The sequence below is a fragment of the Diceros bicornis genome, chromosome 1 (genome assembly GCF_020826845.1).
Source record: "Diceros bicornis minor isolate mBicDic1 chromosome 1, mDicBic1.mat.cur, whole genome shotgun sequence".
NCBI classification, from domain to species: domain Eukaryota; kingdom Metazoa; phylum Chordata; class Mammalia; order Perissodactyla; family Rhinocerotidae; genus Diceros; species Diceros bicornis.
In genome coordinates, this window is record NC_080740.1 from 55698485 (window position 1) to 55720553 (window position 22069).

Genomic DNA, 22069 nt, shown 5'->3' on the forward strand with positions numbered 1-22069 from the left:
CAGTACAGGTGCTCACTGAATTGAGGTGATCAGCCCTCATCTCCCTCACAAAGGACAGGGTGAAGCCTCTCCAGAAGAAAATAATATCATCCAGATCCTCTCCTCATTTTTACAATCCATGTGTGCTTTCAGAAAAGCCCATCTTTCCTTAGCCTGGGGCTTGGGGGCTTGATGGAGAACAGAACCCAACTTCCCAGACCTCAGGCAGGAAGGTCTCTCCTACCCTCCATTTGAGGGGAGGTGAGCAGACCCTGGCTGGGTCTATGCAGTCTCAGCCTCAGCACTCGCATTTATAACTGCTGCCTTCATTCCAGCCAGAATCCAGATCTAAACTCTGCAAAGCATGGAGTGTGTGGTTATTGTTTATACCCAAGTTGTTAATGACGTCAAGACACTGCCTTGCTTTCAGCCAGGACACAACTATATACACCAGCCAGGAAACGGTGCTGATAACCATCTTGACAGGCAGCAGAGTATGACAGCTCTGGGGTCACACTGCCTTGGATGAAGCCCAGCTTTACCACTTACTGGCTGGGTGCCTCAGACAAGTCACTTAACCTCTCAGCTCCTCCATTTCCTCATCTGTAAACTCAGGATATCATTATGTGACTATAAATTAGACAAGGTGTGTAAAGTGCTTGGCAAAGCACATAGTATAAAGTAATTACTCAGCAGGTGCCAGCTATGATTTTATTACCACTATTACTATTATTTTTAAGTTGAAGATTGATAGATAAGCTTGGAGCAAACATCACAGCATTCAGAAAACCAGTAAGACAAATGCACCTAAACAAAACTGGCTTTGGCCACATAGGAAACAGGTGAAAATGGATACTTGTGCTGTCCAGTACAGTTGCCATTAGTCAGAGATGGCTATTTACATTTCAATTAATTAAAATTAAATAAAAGTGAAAGTTTAGTTCCTCAGTTGCACCCACCCCATTCCAAGTGCTCAACATTCATACGTGGCTAGTGACCTCAAATGGGAGAGCACAGAGACAGAGTATTTCCCTCACAGCTGGAAGCTCGACTGGCTAGCACTGGATGAAGTTAGCTATCCCTTAGGGATTTCCAACTTTTTGGAGGTTCATCATGAGATCCTGACACCCAAGGTTGTGCCTCCATTCCTTCCTTTCAGTCTTTAAAGATGGGCTCCTGAGGAAGAAGATCACAAACCTGCTCCAGCCAGGAACCAGCATCTCATGCTAAGCCACGTGCACAAATAGCAGGGGAAGGAGTTGTTGCTGACGGCTGCCACTCATGGCTTTGCCCAGGGACCAAGACGGGGCCTCAGGAGCAGGCCCACGGTACCACACTCATTGGCCCCAACTCAGAGCCTCTGGAGGATAGAGCCCTCACTTTTCTGACTTTTCAGATACTGCACAGCTCTAAACAGGAGAGGATGTGCTCTGTTTTTCTGAGGGGAAAGGGATGTGGGCTCTATAGTCAATCTCACATTTGAAAATGGAAAATTAATAGCATCTATTTCTTCTCGATTGCCACACACACCATCTATTCTAAATGCTCTCTGAGCAGAGAAAATTGCCAAGTCAACTTGCAAAGGAAATGAATCCCCATCTCACAGTGCAGGATAAATTAGTCAGTCATGTTTAACTAAACCCTGACAGCTGTGCAGGTGATCTGTATCTTGAGAAGACGGCTTCCCAAAGTACACAGCCTTTGGATGGCTGATGGAATTGGGTGCTGGAATCTTGAGAGAGTGAATCTGTCACTCAGGGAGAATCCACAAGCAGGATGCCACTGGCTTGGGTGGAGAGAGATCAGAAAGCCAAAATGGAGAGGCATGCGATTACTGGGCCCTGGTCCCTCATGGTGTCCTCAACCGAATGGTCCTTATGAGGAGAAAGTCAGGCACGAGCTGCCTGGAGCTAGATACGTCCCAGAGAAAAAAATAATCAAAGCCGACAGCCTGCAGAGAGCTATTTGTTCAGATTTGATATTCTAGCCAATAACAGGCTGCCAATGGGAGAAAAATGCTTGCCTTTTAAGGTGCCTAACATAGCTGCCGGCATAGGTATGAACCGAAGTTTAGCGCTTTCAGAGATAGGGGACGCAAAGGGTACACACTCAGTTTCTTCCTGGGGAAAAGTAATTTCTGTGTGGAGGAAACCGTAAAACCATATCCACCTGCCATTTTCACACTCTGCCCTGAGGTGGGCCCATCCTCGTGATTTCTAGAGAGGGGTGTCTCTCCACTTCTCCTGGTGAGAGAACCAGGTTATTCAGGCCACCAGCATCAGACTCTTCAGAGGAAAAGGCTGCTATCTTGGGAGAGGATTTGGTTCATTCATGATGGCTCGGACCTGATCCCCTTGGCCACTACATTCCCTTCCTGAGTGGATGAGTGCCAGCCAGTCCTCTTTGTTCTCCCACTTTCCATTCGATTCCCTCCTGCCCTCCACCCTGGCTTCAGCTCACTTTTAATTGCTCTCATCCTCCCAACTGTCTCTGCCCAGCATCCTAGTCCTTGGTGTTTCCATATTTGCCGCCTTATTTTTACAGGTCACTCTGCATCTTTCTTACATGACCTCAGTCTGCTCCAGCATGGCTGGTATGTTGGCAGCATCTCTGAGATCCACTGACCCCCAATCTCTGCCTCCTCCTGTGGTCAGAAAATGGTACTAGCAGACACTCATATTCTCAGGACGAACACCTGGGAATTGTCCTGGATTTCTACAAAACGTTCCCTGCTTCTTGCTACCTCTGCTGCCGTTATTCCCGGCCATGTTACCACCATTACCTCCCACCATAACAGGTTCCTAAATGGTCTCCCATCTTGCTCCCCACATTCCCTTCTCCATCCAGCAGCCAAAGCGATCTTTCTAAAATGGACATTTGATCAAGTCACTTTCCTGCTTAGCTACTTCAGAGGCTTGCAATCACTCTGCAGGCAAGTCCGGACTCCATAAGGCAACTTGTGAGATCTGATGGTGGTGGCCCATGCCACCTCTGGTCTCTATTCTCTCCTCCTTGGCCTCCATGCTCTGCCCTTACTGTCCTTCCCGCACACTGGTCCTCCTGGGGCACACCTCTTCTGTCTTCCAAATACCAATTTTGCCATCAGCTCTCTGCTTTAAAGGTATTCCCTCTTACAGGACTTCCCTAACGCTCAAACTAGGGGAGTTTCCCTTCTTACATGCTTCCAATGTCTTGCTCCTCGAATGGCATTCATCACACCTGTAACTTCTCACTCAATGTCCATCTCCCCCTCTAGATCACAGCACCATAAAAGGTGCCCCGAGTCTGACTCAGCATCTTATGCAGTCGGTTCCTGGCATGAAGAATGCTCTCAATGTATACTTATTAACTAAAAATAATACCCCTCTTGTTGCCTTTTGTAAAATTCAATTTGTCTATCTGCAACATGGCATAATAAAGCTTAGCTCATAGCATCATTGTATGGAATAAGATAATATCAGTAAAACATAGCTCACAGCTACTGGCATATAGCAGGAACTCAGTAAATTTATGTTCCCCTTCCCATATCCCAACCATCTGCATAATCTGTTACAATTTTATGTTTATGCTTTTGTTTTAAGCCTGAGGAGATTGCTTGTGATAAACAGAATAACTGCTCTCCTTTACTTATTTTGTAGGTAGGTCAGAAGTTCAAGAGATTCAGGTTGCAATATATGTCTGCCTTCCCCCAAGTGGAAAAGCTCTGTGACGGGAGGGACTGGTCTGATCTCCCCACACCTGTATTCTCAGCACTGACCATAAGGATGGATACACAGCAGTTGTTCAAACTATCAGTATTGAAAGAAAACATGAATGAACGAACACGCTGGTTACAAACTCCCCAAGTGGCAGAGACAGTATTAGGATCCATGCTGTTATCTTGCTGGGCCATCCCAGGTGCTGGACTGGCTCCTTAGATAGACTGGGCTTGTGGGTAGCCAGTACTCACTGATATGATTAATATACTTGGTCCATACTCTGGGTTCAAAACAATCACAACATCAGGCCCTCACATGTAAAGGAAGCTCTGCCAATGATGCAGGCGAGGCAGCTGAGTATTAGAGGACAGATAGAGGGAGAGAGCAAGTCAGGCTCCTGCCTTCGTTAGCTTTGGTGTAAGAACAGCAGCCCTTCGGAAGGACTGCATACAGCCTTCTCCCTCCTGTTATGCTCCCAGAAGCATGTGTCACATGCGCAGCCACTGGGGCTTCATTAGAGAATGAGGGTAGTGCCATTGCACATTACTCCAAAATGTGCAAAAAGACAGCTCCCTCCCCCAGGAAAGCAGAGCACTCAGGCAGAGAAGGGCCCAGGTAATTTGGTGTTCTCCCAGTGGACTCTTCCTGTCTGGAAAATATGAACAAAATGCATTAAGCAAGTGTAAATAAGGCACATGCAGCCTCCATGGAAGGCCTTTAGCCCTGGGAAGAAACTGTGATCAGTTTTTCTACCTGGGCATTCTCTCTCTGCTTCACCCAAGGCATGGAGCTCTAAGGGGCTTTAAGCTACACTGGGTTTGAATGCAGAGAGTATGCAAACAAAGCCCGGAGTACATGATGAGTGACCCAGCTGGTGGGAGGAAGAAGGATGCGCTCTTGCCGATACTATAGGGCAGAAGAGCTGCCACAGGGTTACGACAGCCCTGGCGGGTTATGAGAGAGGAAGCAGGGTGCTCTCACCTTCCCTGTTTGCTTATGGAGAAGTTAGCTGGGTAACAGGGATTGGAGGAAGAGAGAGGACTGCTTCTTAACTGTATGAGTGGCCATAGCCTGGCTCTGCCCATCCCCGGCCCCCATCACCCCATCTTCCTTGGATCCTCTGTCTTCCGTCAGACAAAGCCAAGGGCTAGTCAAGAGCTAGTGTGGAAAGTTCACAGGTAATGGTTTTAGAAGGAGAGAGACAGGAGCTAGGAAATCCGAGTTGCTTTGAAAATTGCTCCCGAGAGTGATAACTGGTGTTCTAAGCTGGTCTCAGCTTATTGATAACTTGTGGGCTGATGACACTCAAAAAGCCCTCTCAGAGGATTAGACAGTAGAGAGGAAGGCAAGGAAACAATCAGAGGAGTAAAAAATATTTAGGAGATGATATAAAAAGTGGAGGTGAGGACAGAATACAGAAATTCTTTATTCAAAGCTGCAGTGTTAATAGCTAATAGAGTGTAATGGAGCAAGTGTGTGTGTGTGTGTGTAGAATCCTAATAGAAGACACATTTGAACACCCAGTTGGGCATGTTTGAAAATGGCAAATCTGACACACAAGCATCGTAGGATATCTGTAAGCCTCTGCTAGGGAACCAATTCCTTATGTACTCTTGTAAGTCATGAAGTCCTTCCGCCAAAGACCAAAGGAGAAAAATACCCAACTTGTCATGGGACCAACCACCCTCTCCCACCCTAGCCTCACCAGTGCTTAGCTCAGGGCTCTGGCAGAAGCTAATATGAAAACAATCAGAATGTAATTTAAACTTCAGTGCCTCCGAAGGTAATTAAAGAGTTGGGCCAGGCTGGAGTTCTCTCTGGAGCAGGCTGGGAGTCCTCTCAGAAACGAAGATCTGGTGCTGGTCCTTTCAAACTAATCTCCTTCAGCCCTCCTAGGTGCTGTTGTGCATAATTACTTAATCAGAGCAGCACTGGATCAATGTACTCAGAGTGTTTGCAATTAGCATCTCCTGTAAAAGGTCCAGCTGAGCCTTCTTCAGGGCAGAGATTAGATGCTGGGCACAGCCTAGATTGGAGCAAACACAAGGATGTCTTCCTGAGCCACTCGTCCAGCCTCTTCCTTCTGGTAGCAGCCTTCAGGCACATGCAGGCTCCTCTTCCCAACAGAGACTGGGTCCCTCATGCTGTTGAATATCCAGCAAGGGCCCCAGTGTTGGCGATGTGTGCAGGAAGACAGAGGAGAGGGTGCTGCACTCCACGGGAGCTTGAAACAAAAGGAGGATGAGCAAGGCTATGATTCTCTTGGAAACGTGGGCTCTAATAAACCGGAACTCAAATAGGTGAGGGGTGATTCTCCTTAGCACAGTTTTAGGAGAAGTAACCACAGTCATTCTGCTTTAAAGGAATCCTGGGGTGGCAGGGGAGAGTAACTAGGCTCTGGAGAAAGAGCTGAGTTCAGATGCCAGCTCTGCCATTTCAGCTGAGACTGGACTAGTGACTTTTCTGATCTTCAGTTTCCTCATCTGCAGAATGAAGGTGCTAACAGAACTAGCTCAAAGCATTATGAGGAAGATTGGACTAGAATGTACTTAAAGCTTCAGTACTCAGTGACTATTGGCTGATATTATTTTTGTGGACAGAGGCAGCATGGTGATCCACCAAATGGAAAAGTATGGGAATCAAGATCATGCATATGGATTTTCACATGGAACAACAGCCTGAGTCCATCCAGCAAGATAAAACTCTCCTCTGTTGTTTTTCAAAGAAGGTTAGGTGACATCTCCAAGGTCTTACCATGGTAAATGGCAAAACTGAGATTCCAACCCGGGTCTCCTAGCATGAAGCTCACTGCTCTGCTCTCACACCACAACCCCTGCACCTGCGCTTCCCCCCAGTCCACCCACTGAGAGAGTCCTCCACAGGACAAAGAGCATGGTGAAGATGAAGCTTTCAAAAACCAACAGGCAGCCACCACCATCTTTTCTTCTGAGGAACTTCAGGAGATAATAGAGGCTGAGAGGCTGATAGATAATAAGCTCCCAGCCATAAGCAGTTTTAGTGACAGAAAACACAATCGGGGCTTCCCGAGGGGATTTTAAAGCATATACAAGGTGAATCCCCACTTCTAATTGGAGATCATCTAACAGAGATGGGAGCCGGGTTACGCCTGCTCAAATTAAATTATGTTATTATATGTAATTCCAGTTTTTACTTTTCAGTGCCTAAAACATCAATATATATGCATATTCTCTAATCCTTAGAGAACACATCATTTTATGTAAAAACAGGCATAAGCAAAGGAATTAGGGCCCCATTATTCAGGAGCTTGCCAATAAAGTCCTTCTTAAAAAGCAATCTTTGAAAGAGCTTAAAATACTGACATTAAACTTGGAGGAAGATGAGTTAAGCTAATTAATGGTACAAGCTAAGAAGGATAAATTTCCCTATTAAACCCATTAAGACTATTTTTAGTAACCTGATTTGAGGAGACTTTCATGTTTCCCTTGATTCTAATGATAATCCTTCGTCTGGAAAAAGAAATACATTTAGAACTTGCACAACATTTGTAAATGTGCATTAGTGGAGGAACACTTAGTTTTCCCCCTGAATAATCTAGAGCAGGGAGGTTAGCTAGATGAAATAAGCTTTTAAAGCTTCTGATAAAATCCACAGCCTGTTCCACACTCCACAGTAAAAAAGAAAACTACTGAATATGCAAAATATAGGTTAGAAATGCCAACTCTGGCTTTAGATGTGTTTCTCAAGCAGTGGGTAAGCCTTTCCCTACACAGGAAACCTGGAATATGTTAGCAGTACTGTAGAAAACAGCATCATAACCAGCAGTTTTACTGAAGGATTTCATGGCCAACCAGACTTCTCAGGCCCTCAAATAATAAAGACTAAGCTGGAGAAATGACAACTGCTATTCTTGCCTAAAGTCAGCAGTGGCAGGTGCTTCAGGACCAGGCGTGGGAACAGGCTCAATCTGGACTACTGAGAGCGCCAGGGGTGAGCAGAGCCCCGGGAAAGGGGCTGGGTGGGTCATGGTCCATCCCTGCGTGGGTTACCCCACTGTGGAGAGGCAGGCCCAGTATCTACAGATCACTTTGCATTTTGTTCATCTATGAGGCTCAAGTGGCTGATGGCAGTCAGGGAAGGCTGCCAGGAGGAGGCAGAAATTGAGCTGAGGCTGATGTACAGGGAGGACTTGGAAAAGGAGAAGACATTCCAGGAAGATCTTAGAAATAATGAAGAAGCCAATTTGAATGAAGCTACTGTTTGATTTTTAAAGCTGATTTATACTTAAGATTAGATCTGCTCAAACTAAACACACCAACTTTAGCATGATTAATTCTAAATCATAAATGTATATAAAAATCAAACATATACACACACACATTTACACACACACATTATCTTCTATATAGCTATTTAAAGATATTCCAATATATTACACATTATATATACATTCCAAGGCCCATATTCTGACCAGGTAGCACTAACTGTTCTAGGACTAATATATAAGCCTATATCTGCAAGAGGTTTTAGTAACAGAAAACATATTTTTAGCGTACATATAAGATGAATCTCCATTCCTAATTAGCAATTTCTATCCAGGTTAATCTGCTCTAATTCAACATCCACATCTGGACATTATTAAACGTAATTTAAATTTCTGTTTTTCAATGCCTAAAGCACCAATACATGCATATATGCTTTTACCCCTAAACATGAAATAAACTACATTGTTATTTAATGGGGCAGGAAGCCACAAAAGATTGGTGGACGACCATGAATGCAAAGCTTGGGATTTGAGATCTGATCCTGATCACCTAGGAGGTACATGGAACCTGGGATTGCCTCTTTTATTTGGGAGTGGGAGGAGGATGTCGGCACACTTTTATTCACAGATTAGGTGATAGACTAGGAGGAGATTTAGGCCAAATGCAGAGAAACATGAGCTCCTCTTAGTTCCTCCCCACAACTCCTCCCTCTCCTGGTCCAGAGTGGATGGTGACATGGGTATATGGACTAACTGGAAAGATGGGAAGCACACATCCTTCTCGTGACAAAGGTCCAGCAGTACCTTCAGGGGTGCTGGAGTCTAGGGTAAGAGAGTAGAGGTTGGAGCTGGAATTGCAAACTCCAGTTCGAACTGAGGCCAGACCAGAATGGTCCTGGAGATGCCTGGACCATATACAGCCTGGCTTCTTCACCTTCATGCTTCAGCTGGGCAAACTGATGAAAGATCAGGATAAATAAGGCAGGATCTAAGGAAGAACTGCCTCCTGAAACCACAAAGCTGTCTTAAGCTCTTCCAAATCCTGCCAGGTTCGGTGTTTGACTCACCATACTTCTCACCCTTCAGATCATGCAACTCATTCTAAATTTGTCTCCATCTTGGAAGCCTTAGGGCATGACTGGGTATAGTGAACTGGCATGAAAAGCAGATGGCACCCAAGCCTCAAGGGACCTCCTCTGGGCTCAGAGAGGACCTTGTGAATGGCACAAAGATGAAATATTAGCTATTCTTATTTCTATTCCTAGTAATACTACTATATTTGATCAAAATTGCCTATTTAGAGATCCAGTATCTAACAAGGCAGCATGATAGTTAATAATTCCCTCCTCGCCTGCTAAATATCATATATAATCAACAATGTAAACAGAAAAAGAAGTGTAAATTCCATTTGCAGTAAAACTAGAAGAGAAATGTGATCCCTAGGCTTTGCACAATACAGCAGAAACCACCCAGATGGAAGTAAAATATCGAGGTGGGCCAATAAAAAAATCAAATCTATGTTTCTGGTAGGCAAACACTTCCTGTTCAGCAAGAGCTAAGGGATCTAGGGGAGAGGACAGGGCACAGATCAGGCAGAAGCTGCTCAGGAGGAAAAACCAACAAGAAAGGGGAAAAGAGTGAAGTGGACTAAGGATCTCAGAAAATGCCCACACAGTTGTTCTTCCCGTAGGCAAGAGGCTGACTCCAAAGTGCAACTTGCGTGTAGCAAGAGACTTGAGGACAGGGTGAGCACAGCTGATGAGAGAAACCCTCTTGGGCCTGATCTGTTTCATAGAAACAGAAAATGTAGACAACACAGAGCAGCCATTTTAGCGGTAAGCCATCTGCCACTGGTGATTTACTGAAGCAGATTGCGTTTGGATTGTGAGGTCTACAAAGAGACGAGTTCCTCCCCTTCCAACCACAGGACTGCCTTTTGACTAGGTAGGCCAGTGAAGTCTAACGTGTTCCAATAATAGCTTTTTTTAAAGAAGCTGGCATGTTGATAAAGTATATAAAAGAACGAAAAGTTGTGGAAAAGAGCACCAAACCTTATCACAGAACACTCAGCAGAAAATTGGAAAAGGTGAAAATGTGGATCAAGTACAGCACCACGAATTAAACCGAAACAATCACCTTTACGAAGAAAGACAATAAAACGGTATACAAGAACTCAGACAAGAGATGAAGAGACAACAGAGGAGATGGCATGTGAGCATTTAGATCTCAGAAAAGTAGAAAGAAAAAGCAAAAGCAGCATAAAAATGAAGCCAAAGAGGAAGAAGCATGAGGGAAAACAGACGCTGTGGAAAACTCAGTGAGAGAGAAGGATGCCAGAAATGAGAAGAGTGAACAACAGGAAAAGGAAACAAAGAAGGAATTACAAAGGATTAGAGAGTAAATGACAGCTATGTAGAAGAGGCAAGGAATTCCTACACGTGCAGATCTGATGCCTCTGAAGAAATAAAAGAAAACAATGGAACAGGACATATATTTAAAATACAATTTGTTAGACAATTCCTAAAGTAAAAGAAGAGTTGAGTCTACATATTGAAAAGGCACAGTGTAAGCCAGGAAAAATCGTCCTAGAATAGTCAATACTAAGATCTATCCTAATAAAATTACAGGATTTTAAAAATAAATATTGACACAGTAGCAGAAAAGATATCCAAGAAACTTATGATTAAAAAAAAAAGAAATAAGGCCGCTTTAAGATTTCAAAACAGCAATACTCAAAGCCAGAATCCAGTAAAGGAATATCTCTAAGATAATCAAGAAAAGAAAGTTGAACCAAGGCTTTCATATCCACCTGAGCTACCTTCCAAGAATAAATACTACAGAAAACCAGCTTTGAACACGCAGTGACTCAGGCAATACTGTTCCCATGAGCCCTCCAGAGGAGCTACTAGAGGACCCACTGTAGCCACCTATGGAGATGACTCAGGAAATGCATTTATTTATGAATGAGCAAAGGTGGAGATTGGGGTGACAGATAAGAATGCAAATGCTACATGCCCTGACAATGAAGAAATGATATCAACTACCAAAACAAACAAACAAAAAACAGAAAAAGGGGAGGGAGGGAAGAAGATGCAAAGTAGGGCAAGTTTGCTGATTGCTTCATATGTAGTAGTTTGGGGTTCAGATAAAAGCATCAAAAGATGACAAATTAAGTAACAGAAGAGGGAATACATTTTATAGAACAAAGGGAAACCCTAAGAGGATAATTATATTATCTGTGATGAAGTGAGAGAAGAAAGGCAGGGAAGTGGGAAAAGGGAAAGGGAAAGGAAGAATCATATTATTTTATTGACATTTAAAGTGATAACATTCCTGCATATCAAAAGAATTATATACACACACGCCCTCCCACACACAAAGAAAATAGAACATACAGTGGGAAAAAACACAAAGGAAAACAGACAAAAAATAACAGAGCTGATAGGACCAAACGTAATTTTTCACATCAATAAGTCTAAATGGGTTAAAATTCACCTTTTAAAAGAATAAGATTTTATTTTCAGATTGAGTCACAGAGAAAAACCAAACTGCATATGGATTACAAGAGACATAACAATGGCAAAATGATTCAGAAAGGTTGCTAGATGTTTTGACTCCAAAATTCCACTTTGGGACTATAATCTACAAGTATGCACATACACGCATTTGAACTAACATATATAAGGTATCCATTACAATACTGTTTAAAATAGCCAAAGGCTGGCAATAATTCAAATGTCCATGATTAAATCAATTATAGTGCATCCACCCAATAGAAAACTGTACAGCTCTCTGTATAATATGCAAGGATCTCCAAGATATAGTAAATAAAAGAAGCAAAGTGCAGAACAGTGTGTATCATATATTACTGTGTTGAAGCAGGGAAATAAGAATCTGTATTTGTGTTTGTTTACTTCTATATGCATCAAGAACCTCTTCAAGGATATACAGAAAACTAATAATAATGGCTTCTGTTTTGCAGGGAGGTGGGCACTGGACAGCTGATACATAGGAAAAGGAGGGAGAATTTCTGTATTCCTTTTAATACTTTTTCAGTGTGATGTGAATGTATACCTCTTCAAAAAATTGAAGTCTGTTGCCCCCACTAAACTGTGTGCTCCCTGAATGCAGGGACCCTGTGACCCACCCACTCAATTGTCTCCTCAGCACTGAGCTCAAAGCCCAAAACAACATGGGTGGCTGGTTGAGGTTTGTTGAATGAACAAATGCAGAGCAGGGTGAGAGCCCCAAGGTGCGAAAAACCTCCAGCGATATGACCTCAAGAGACTTGTTAGCTGTGTAACTCAAGACAGTTTGCACCAATACATCAATTCTAATGCCACATGCTAACAGTTTTCTATTTAACCCAAAGGGGAAAAATAATCCCTAAACACGGGATTTTTTAATCAACACAGTCTGTGTGCTGTTCCCCACCCTGCCCTGTGACCTTGGGCAGGTCTAAATTCAATTCCAGTACTCCCTGAGTCAGACACTCTGGGGGATGCAGAGATGATTAAGACACGGCCCTTGCCTGGTGCTCAGTCTTCCTCTGCTTATTTGTAAGAGGAGAATGTCTTCCCTCCACCGAGTTGGTGGAATTTTAACAATGAAGCCCTGAGCCGCTTTCTCTCCCAGAATGCTTTCCTGGAGAACCAAGGCTTAGTTCAAACGCGTGTTCATCTGTGGAATCCTCTCACCACCGCCTCCCCCATGCCGAAGATTCCATCCCCTCTCCTGTGGTGTCCCCCGGGTCCTCTACCTGCAGTTCCGCTTCTCTGTGCTACATCACAAGCTGTCGTCCCTTCTGGATGCTGTGAGCCGACGCACCAAGGATTCTGCAACAGTCACGTCTGAACTTACCTCCGTTCCTGGCAGAGGGTCTGGTTAGAAGTAGGCATTGGTACATGTTTGTAGAAGGCACAAAGAAAATAATATGAATACTCTGAGCTAAGTGAAAACACTGTTCCCCTCACTATAAAAGCACCAAGAATAAACATGAGGAGCAGGTCAAATAGGAAAGTGGCCAGCGTGTGCCTTTGAGGATAAGGAGAGAGTTATAACCACCACCAAGACAAGTAACTTCCAGCTAAAAGAAGACTGGACTGGCCCGACTCTGTGATGCTGACTCTATATAGAGACACACGCTGTCTCATGAAGCCTCAGGTAATCTTATTATCTCCCCTTCACATTTGAGAACACCAAGGCCTAGACACCTTAGGGACCTTGCCCACTGTCGCCTCCACTCCGCCCAGCACACATGTAAAGGCCAGAGCTGGCATTTGAACCCAACACTAACTGATTCAAGCCCATGCTCTTCACTCTGCCCATGCTGACTCACTTATGGGAAGGATGGCCTAATTCTTCTACCACAGCTATCACACTGATGCCCCCTGCCCGAGGAAAGGAATTATGAGAAAGCCTGGCAGCTCTGACTGCAGGGGTCCATAGGCTGAAATCAGGCCCATCGGCTTACAGATGGGTGCTAACCCACCTGCTAACACCTCAGACCTCAACCAGCCTGGCAGCAGCTGGGGGTCCCTGGGATCTCATCTTCATGTTTCTGTGCGTATGATGATTGCGAGATGCTAGAAAGATTCCACACACCTGGCTTGCTTCAGCTTTGGCTTCTCATTCCTGTCTGGCTGGTTACCACTAAGTAATTCAGTTTATCTGTGTCTCTGTGAGCTTATTTGGAAACCATGGAGTGCTGCTTACAGAAAATTAACCTTCATTTTCTTTAAGCATTCAGCCAATAGTGCAGGGAAGAGATGGTGATTTGAAGGTAACTGGCTTATGCATATGTAAACATGATGCATTTAGCAAATTATGTAGACTTCACACTTCAGAGCATTGAAGAAAACAAAGGTACCTTCCAAGGAAACTTTAGTGCAAGAGAGTCATTCTGAAAGGAATACAGAATTATTGGTTTGTAAGAATAGTTGAACTCAGATATGAATGGAAAATACAATGTGGAGCATGGGGTGGGCATAGGCAGAATTTGAACAGGTCTAATTTTGAGTGGTGTTCAGGCATCTCTAAGGACATCAAAGAATTATAGCCCATAACGTGCCTTGAGATTGAATTCACAGAGTGATGAGGTTGTACATTTTAAACTCAATTCCACTATGACTCCTCATGCTTCACACAATTTCCCAGCATATGTTTTTCTCTTTGGGCCTAGAGAGAGAATTCTAGGTCTACCTCAAGCTCAAAAAGCATTGCAATAGTTAAAGCATCCTTGCAATCTATTCCACACCTTTTCCATCCTCCACTAAGACCTGTTGCCTCAGTCCCTTCTAATACCCATCAGCAAGACATTGCACTGAAATGTAATGACAAGTATCGCTCCATTAAGGGCAACCTTCCAAGCCAGTGTTGTGGACTTGAGAACTCCTGGACAGGTGAGGTCAGAGTACTGGGCTTGAGAGTTTCCAATCTGCAGACCAAAGTAGAGGTGGTCCATTTGACTGCAGGCATTGCACCAAGGGGCCCACTAACTTGCAGTTCTCGAACGGCCAGCTATTGACTTGTAAGAGACAGGTGGCACAGTGCAGCTCAGCTTGTATCACATCCATCAATACTAACACCAGCAGAATAATATGTCCCAAGAGCTGCCATATATTAAATACCTACTATTGCCAAGAACCATGCTAGCACTTTGCCTTCATGTTTTTCATTTTCATTTAATCCTGGTGATAACGCATCAGAGTCATTATTACTATTTCTCTCTTACTGATGTGGAAACTGAAGTTTAGGGAGGTTAAGTGACTTTTTTTCTGGCTGCCAGTGAGTGCTTATTATATGACAGGTGTAGTACACACAAGCATGATCTCACTGAATCATCGCACCAACACTCTATGAGCTAGAGAATTTCATTAATATCCATTTCCCAGGTTGTAAACCAAACGGAAGTTAGATCACGTGTCTAAGGTCAAGCTAATAAATGGTAGAGATGGGAGTTACATTCAGGTCACAGCCACAGCCATGTCTGCTCTGCCGTATCCTGCATCCTTACCGTTTTAAAAGAGGTCCCTATTGCCAGAAAATGAGGAAGAGCCAAGGGAAGGAGCATCTTGGGCATGCAAAGTCATGCAGGTTTCTAGTACCCAATACTTCCCCTCTCTCCTCCCTGGCTTCCTCCCAAATACACACACCACATACCACACCAGACACACACACAGACACACACACATGATTCCAAGTGATAAACTTGTAAACTCTCACAACAACTCTTTGAGGCAGGCACTATTATTATTCCTATTTTATAGCTGTGGATACTGAGGCTTGGAGAAGTTATGTCAACTACTTAAATTAAGCAAAATATTAAGTAGCAGAGTCAGGGTCTACACCAAGGCTGTCTGACTCTGGCCCTGTACTCTTAGCCAGGAGGCCCTACAATGCTTACTCTAATAATTAGAGACATGGTATTGATGGCCTAAGAGCTGGTTCTAATTAAGATTCTGTCTCATGATGAGGAACACACACTGAAAATTATGACCTTTTATAGATTTTATATGAGACTTAAGCAAGCACAGATGGCTGCAAAGATTTAGCTGTATTATTACAAACAACTACAATGCTTCTAACACTGAAAAAAAAACCAAACCTAGAAGCACGTGTCCAATAATAGGGGCTAAATTGTGGTTCACAAATGTGTTAGAAAACTGAGAAACCATTAAAAAGTATGACACAGAAGGATATTATGACATACAAAATGTTTATAATATATTAAGTGGAAAAAACGAGAATACAAAAGCATCTATGGTTTGATCACTTTTGTAATGTGAAATGGGTAGAATGGATGTGTGGAGTGAGAGAGAGAAAGAGACAGAGAGAGAGACAGAGACAAAGAGACCAAGAGGGGAAAATATACAATAAAATGTTGACAATGGGTCTATTATGTGGGAGAATCTTCATTATTGCTTTCTTGTCTTTTGCCTGTTAATATTTTCTAATTGTCTAAATAAACATTCATTATTTTTTGATTTTTAAAAAGTTGTTTTGGGCCAACCCCGTGGCTTAGCGGTTAAGTGCGTGCGCTCCGCTGCTGGCGGCCCGGGTTCGGATCCCAGGCGTGCACTGACACACCGCTTCTCCGGCCATACTGAGGCTGTGTCCCACATACAGCAACTAGAAGGATGTGCAACTATGACATACAACTATCTACTGGGGCTTTGGGGAAAAAAAAAAGGAGGAGAATTGGCAATAGATGTTAGCTCAGAGCCGGTCTTCCTCAGCAAAAAGAGGAGGATTAGCGTGGATGTTAGCTCAGGGCTGATCTTCCTCACACACACACAAAAAAAGTTGTTTTTTAGGCCTGAAAATGTATATGTAGGTGAGGGTACAACAGAAACAGTCCAGTCCAGCGCAGAGAAGGTTGCTGGAGACCTGAGTAGCATTTCCCAGAGTCTGGAGTGCATGGATATTTCCAGAAAAGAGTTTCCTGGTGAAATTCATTAGGCAATTATTTTATCTTTCTTTGGTGACTTGCACTGCAGAATCTCATGTTAAAGAGAGTTCATTTAAATTTGCTTAACCTGGAGGTTCCCAAATTTATATGACTACAGAACACTTTTATGTGTAGGACATGATATCTTGCAGCCCTGAGGAAGCCAGTTTGGGAAATGTTTGCCTATAGATCATTATTTATGCATCTCTACAATCTATGGATAGTCCAAATGTCAACCTCTCCCTCCCAGGAATTCCCTTTCTCTAATACCTGAGATACTAATGAATGTTTTCCTCTCAGTATCCCACATAAATACTTTCAGAATTTAAGTAAAAGAAGAAGAAATATTCTTATTCCTTTAGACATGGGATACCTGGATCGGTAGACATCATCTCAAGTCAAAATACTTTGTGATGTATGAAACAGTTTTTTTTCAGTGCTGCTGCTGCTAACATAAGTGTTATCACGGAGTGATGATATACTTTTTTTGACAACTTGTTTGGAGGCATATCAGTAAGCCTGAATACCACTTAGAGGAGATTAGCAGGTGGCTGAGACAGTGGTGGCCTGATACGGTGGAACAGCATGCAGTGGGGCAGTAGTGATGCCTCTGATTACATGGGTTCCTTGTTGAACCCAGTTTTTGTTGGCCATGTAGTCCTAAATGGTGGTGTGGCCTAAAGACATTCAGGTTCACACATATGGCCTTGCTAGTCCATAGGTGGGGGTCTCAGGGTATCAAGATTTGGGGTCTTATTGGAAATATGGCCTCAGATGTAATTTACTATTAGTAATTTAGCAAATTACTATTAATTTACAGCTAGTTAAGCCTGCAATGTCCAGGCTATAAGTGTCTAAGACAGAGGGAGAAGAGAGAGACCCTCTTAGGTCTCTGAGCTCTATCTGGAAAAGAGATTTTGTGTGTCAATATGTTTGAGCTTATCACCCATAATGGAATATGTACATAGCTAAGACTCATTAATCCAATATTCTAAGACTCATTAATCCAATATTCTATCTCAAGGGATATAAAAATCCTGACAGGAACAAATTCCTGAGAGGGTCAGAATACATCATCTTTTATGTAGTTTGTTTTCCTTTTTTTATGACTCCAACAGAAACTACCCATTTCTCTAATAGTAGTTATTCTTTATGTAGCAAGGGTCTCGCCAAGAAAGCTTGGCAGGGTTAACAGACAAAGGCCAAATTTCATTTGGAGGTGAGTTATCCAAGATGGACTATTCTGATCCCATGAAATTAGGCTGGGGCTGATTAAAAGTGTCTCTTTGGGTAAAAGTGAATTTTGAGACCCATTTTTCCATTTTTACCAAGAGGGAGCTTAAGTCACTGTGGAAAAGAGTTTGTACTGTGGTTATCACATTTGTCTTGGGAAAGAGAAATTGGTCCGCTTTTTAAAGAGCAGAGCAGGGATCAGAAGCTGGTGTCAGTAACGTTCACATTCACATTCAGGGCACATTTGCCCACAAGAGTCTCCTCTCTCAAAAAGAAGGCCGAAGGAGCCTGAAGACCTGCTGGGAAGAACAGGCAGGGCCCTAAGAGGTCTTGCTTCTGATACTGTCACCCCCTTGCCAGGTCTCAATGGAGAAGGAAAATGAGTCTGTTGAGTTGTGTGCACCTCTGCAAATGTAATAGACTGCAGAGGGGCAGAGTCTCATCCCACCTCTGCACTCACACACCCGCAGTTGACAGATTTGTTCTGGGCCATGTGTGTTCCATGCCTCTGGAGGCATGGGGGAGAAGGGAGACACACAATGAGACTGTTTCTTAATGTCACCAGGTCCAGACACCATTTCAAAAGGCCTTGGCACTGGAGAACTAACACTGAGCCTGACAACACAAGGCTTTGAAGGGAATCCAGTCTGCAGGTGTGGAGGGAAGGAGGGGACAAAGCATCCACATCCTGGACCCAACACTGGGAGTCTGAAAGATACTCACAGAAATGGCTAGAGTTAGGAAGGCCAGTGTCTTTGCTGAAAAGGGAGAGAACTTAGGGCAGATAAGGGTCATGGAATCAGGATGGAATTGCCCCTGTGGAACAAGGCCACTTTGTGTTGCAAAACCAGACCACTAACAAATGCCTGTGCATTCTGTCTCAGGACCTTTGCAGACATGTGCAGCACTCAGAAGCTGCTGTGCTATCCTTGTGAGCTCTGAGATGGTACTCACGTGGATACCAGCAAAATAGTATTCCCACCTCACACTCTTCACGAAGATTAAATGATGGCCATGCAATGCCTCAGGCATGAGCATAGCACATGGCAGGTGCTGAGCAAGTCAGGTATTCCTAGAACATTCACTCTGTGGCTTACTTACTTAGGACTCTTCACAAGTGAGGAGTCTAATCGATAATACATTCGTAAGTTCAAATTCAAATGGTATTTCCAAAATAAGCAGACTTAGAAATCTGTGGAAAACAGGTTCATGCCAAAAAGCAGAACCCAGATTATAAGGACATGGAAAAATCAGATAGTTCAGCTTAATAACCAACTAGTGTCTACCAGCTATAACAGGAAGGAGTTACCCAGTTCTCACACAGTTTTGACCACAGGAGTTGGGTATGCTTTTCTAGACTTCTGGAAAAAAGCCAACTAACCAACCTTAGGGTTAAAAGTTAGGTAATGGGAAGACTGCTCAGGCACCAAATAAGGCTGCCCAGGACCCAAACTAAAAGAGAACAAAAGAATCAGAACTACCAGCCCAATATGGCCCAATGTAGACAGTCTTGTGAGACTGCCCTGAGAAAGGTCCAAGGAGGGAAACTGAGAATGAGGGGGCCTTAGTTTGGGGTATTGAACCCTAATTGAACTCCAATAGGCAGTGAACCAGTCCTGTGTGCTCAAGCACATCTGGGGTGCTGGAGGGCTGTGGCTCTTCCTGCTGACTCTGGCAAGTCCACGAGGCCATAAATCATGCTGTGGCATCAACAGTTTCCCTCCCCCATTCTTCTAGTTGGCATCACTGACTAGAGGAATGAAGGACGGGGAAGAGGAGAAGCCTCACACCCAGGGCCTCTGACTGAGTTGGCCTGTGATTGGCGCTCTCAAGGCTGCCTGCTGCTTACACGAAGGCAGGGCCCTCAGCACCCCCAGGGCAGGGTGGGGGTGGGGGATGGGGCAGTGAAACAGGGAGTGAACATGGGCCAGAGGAGGTTTCAGTTTTGAGTCTGTCTCCATACCAGACTACAAGACCTTAGCAGTTATAGACAGCATTATATTTCTGTCTCTCTTATGGTGGCACCTTGACGTGGTAGGAGCTTAATATACCGTTGCTACTGGTAACCAATTGAAAGAGGCTGGGCTGCCATTCTTGCTACTTTTCTGAGTCAAATTCTAAGGGAAATATTTCAATGATTTAAAAAATCACAAAAGAAAACTAAGATCAAATTTTCTGATTATATTATTCCCAACACCGAGCTATGTATGTGTAAACAAATCAGGTATAAGGAGCTTCTTGGCTCTAATAATTAAAAAAAAAAAATACCCAATAATATTGCACAAATCTTGAGACAGAACCAAGAAACAGAATATATGGCTCTGGAAAAGTAATAACTCCTTGTCTTAAGGAACATCAAAATGGAACTGTTCAACCAATCGCATCATTACATTTGTTATTTTAAAAGAAAAAAACAGCAAAAAGTTAAAGCTTCACCTCACAATACATATCAATGTAAGTTTCACATCGATTAAAGGCTTAAGGTAAAAACAATTAACAGTACCAATTATTAGAAGATGAATAAAGAAAGATTCTGCATATATCAAAGCAACAAAGGAAATAACAAAAGTGTTAATAAAATTGAGTATAAAACATGACAAGTTTATGTTCATGAGAAGACTTGGCGTGTCCCCACACTGTGGAAGAAAGACCTGTGGACATCAAGCCACAATCCCATCAAACTGCCATCAGAACAACCTGAGCCTGAAACCTCTGCAAATTACGACTCAACATAAAGGCCCCAAAAGCCTAGAAGGAAACCTCTAGCTTTCACTGCCCTGCGTCAGCTTTAGCCTAGAACAGTGGTTCTCAACTGGGGCCAATTTTTCCCCCCAGGGGACATCAGGTAAAGTCAGAAGACATTTTTGGTTGTCACAACCGTGACAGTTGTACTGGCATCTAATAGGGAGAGGCCAGGGATGCTGCTGAACATCCTACAATGCGCAGGACGGCCCCACACTGAAGAATTATCCGACCCGAAATGTCAATAGTGCTGAGGTTAAGAGACCCGGGCCTGGAAGAGAAAAGGGGGTTACTCTGTGGTATCATGACTGACAGAGTGATGACCACTCTGGTGATGTGGAGGAAGAAATGGACATGGGTCCAAACCTCAGGACTACTGGTGTAGAGTGGAAAAGTCACTGGGTTAATTCCTGCCATAAGCTGCATGAATCTGTATCTTGCATACAGTTGTCATTTGCATCTGCCTTCATTTCCTCTCACGTGGTCTATTCTCTCTAGTATGCTTTATAGGGGTCATGAATAATCACAACCCTTAGAAAGGTCTAATGACTTTTCTACTCAATAAATAGATATAATGCGTGGATCTGTATGTCCAGAAAGGAGCAAGTGATGAAACAAATCACCCCACCCCTCGTCAATTAAAAAGGAATACTCTGCCTCCTCTTCTCCTTATGCTTTTCTGCAACTTCTTTTACAGGTCTATTTTTTTTACTTTTCCTCTCCTTTTTTATCCAAATGTATATTAGAATCTTTTTTGAATGTATGCTTTACCTTATTTACAATTATTCCTCTCCCCTTTTTCAAAATGTATAATTGAATCATTTTTAAAATTAAAAATTAAAAACTACCAAGTTACTGTAAGTGATATTTAAAAGACAATTTGGAAAACACTGAAAAAAGGCAGGGTCAATATTCTTAATATATAAAGAATTCTTTCAAATCAATAGGAAAACCATTAAGAATGTAATTGAAAGATTGACATAGGGTATGAACAAACGCTCTAGTGAAAGAAGAAACACAAACAGCCAATAAACACACACAAAAAAAGCGTTCAACTTCAATACTAATCAAAAAAGTCTAAATGGAAATAATGAAATGCTAGAGTACACCTATAAAATTGGCAAACATTAAAAATATAACTGCTGCTCATACACTACTGGGGTGGAAAGAGAGTGTAAATGATCGAATCTTCTTGAAAATCACTTTGATTATGGGTAATTTTTAAATAATTAACTGGTTTGTAATAATAATGTAACTGTAATAAATAACTGATTTCTAATTATCAATGCTATACTTGCTTTTGTGGAAAGTTTATAAAATACTGAAAAGTATAAAAATGAAAAATCAGAACTGCCTAGCACTTCAACACCGGAGAAACAAAGAATTTTAACTTTTTGCTCTATTTTCCTCAGTCGTTTTTGAAGGTGTTTATGTGAGTGCGTGTACGATATTGTACGTACAGCTTGCTATGTTGCTTTTCTCACTCAGTACTGTGTGTGGAGCATGATCCTAGGTCACTGCGTTATCTTTAAAAACACGATAATTTTTGATTGTCTAATTTGTCCTCTGGATGTATTTGTATAATAAACCACTCTTCTTCTATTGAATATGGAGGTTTTTCACTCTTTTTTTCTTGGTCATAAACAATGCTGTGAAAACATCATTTTGCCTCAGTATTTTCTGTATCTTCAATAATTGCTATGTGCCTAGGTTATTCTTAGAATA

At 42.9% G+C, this 22069-nt stretch overlaps 1 protein-coding gene and 1 long non-coding RNA gene across 2 annotated transcripts in view; one reads left to right on the forward strand and one right to left on the reverse strand.

Moving 5' to 3' along the window:
• Positions 1 to 8025, forward strand: part of LOC131405734 (uncharacterized) — a 193530-nt gene extending 185505 nt beyond the window's left edge. Inside the window, exon 4 of the long non-coding RNA XR_009220021.1 lies at positions 6278 to 8025. This is a non-coding gene — a long non-coding RNA (uncharacterized LOC131405734). The remainder of the gene's footprint in view (positions 1 to 6277) is intronic.
• Positions 1 to 22069, reverse strand: part of SPOCK1 (SPARC (osteonectin), cwcv and kazal like domains proteoglycan 1) — a 478475-nt gene that overhangs the window by 23082 nt on the left and 433324 nt on the right. The window lies entirely within an intron of this gene.